Genomic DNA, 1,337 nt, shown 5'->3' with positions numbered 1-1,337 from the left:
GGGGGGCTGGGGGGGGTTCCCAGCTCCTGGCACCCCGGCCACTGCCCGGGGCACGCTTCAAACCACAGCTCCAGCCTGGTGCCACCCGCTGCCTCCCTGTCCTCCCAGGGCACGCCAGGCACCGGTGACATGGGTGAGAGCCGGGAGCCCCCCGGGATCCGTGTCACGGGACTACTGGGGCAGGTTAGTGAGGTGACACGGTGCCGAGGCGGAGGATGCTGGACAGGACACACTGGCACACCGCAGAGCCACGACCCACACAGACCCACAGAGACCCACACAGATCCACAGAGACCCCCACAGACCGTGGTGTTACAGTGACATTAGTGGAGAAGGGGACAGGAGCAGGACACGGCCGGCATGGGCGAGGGAGGGCAGGATCCTCCGAGAGCCGCCGGCACAACCCCGCTGCTGCCTCGTGCTAGGAGGGAGCACGGCTGGAAGCAGGAGGATGAAGATGGAGATGAGGATGAAGATGGAGATGAGGATGAAGATGGAGACGAGGATGAAAATGAAGACGAGGATGAAAATGGAGACGAGGATGAAGATGAAGATCAAGATGGAGATGAAGAGCAAGATGGAGATGAAGAGTGAGATGGAGATGAAGAGCGAGATGGAGATGGTGGTGGAGGCTGGCTGACCCCAGAGGAGCTGGGGACCAGGGGAGGAGGAGGATGAGGATGAGCGCCCCCGGCAGCACTGGCTGCACAGGGGGGATCCTCCCGGCCCCCACCAGGGGAGTCCCCGGGGGCAGCCGGGGAAGGGACAGCAGCCCGGTGCCATCTGCTGCACCCAGCCCGCCCCACGGGAGCTGCGACGAGCTGCAGGTACCAACCCGGGATATCGGCTCCCCGGTACCCCGAGAGCTGCTGAGCTGAGCCAGCCCGGGGGCTGCGGCCATCCCCGGCACAGCCGGGTCCCACGGCGCTGAAGGGCCCCAACACGGGGCCGGCGAGTGCCAGTGCCGGGTTCCTGAGCTCAGGAAGAGCATTCCTGAGCCTGCAGACCCCGAGTCCATCGGGACCCCCTGCATGGGGATGGAGGAAGTGGAAATGGGAGGATGGAGATGAGGTGGAAGGGGAAGGGGGGCAGCTGGGCTGCGGCTGCTCCCAAGGGGGACAGGGACGGGGGACACAGCCAAACCAAGCGGCAGCGACAGAGGGCACAGAGCAGAGCCGTGCTGGGTCCTTACGGGCAATCCGGGTGCGCCAGGCGTTCCAGGAAAGCCTGGGGGGCCCTGAGGGGAAAAACAGGGAGATCACAGCCTGGAAATGGCACCCGGGAGCTTGGGCTGAGCCCTTGGGGTGCCGCAGAACGGCCGGGCACGGGCTGGCTCG

This window comes from Charadrius vociferus, unplaced genomic scaffold (assembly GCF_000708025.1).
Source record: "Charadrius vociferus isolate BGI_N301 unplaced genomic scaffold, ASM70802v2 scaffold2556, whole genome shotgun sequence".
Lineage (NCBI taxonomy): Eukaryota > Metazoa > Chordata > Aves > Charadriiformes > Charadriidae > Charadrius > Charadrius vociferus.
The sequence above is the reverse complement of the archived record's forward strand: the minus strand, read 5'-3'. Positions refer to the sequence as shown.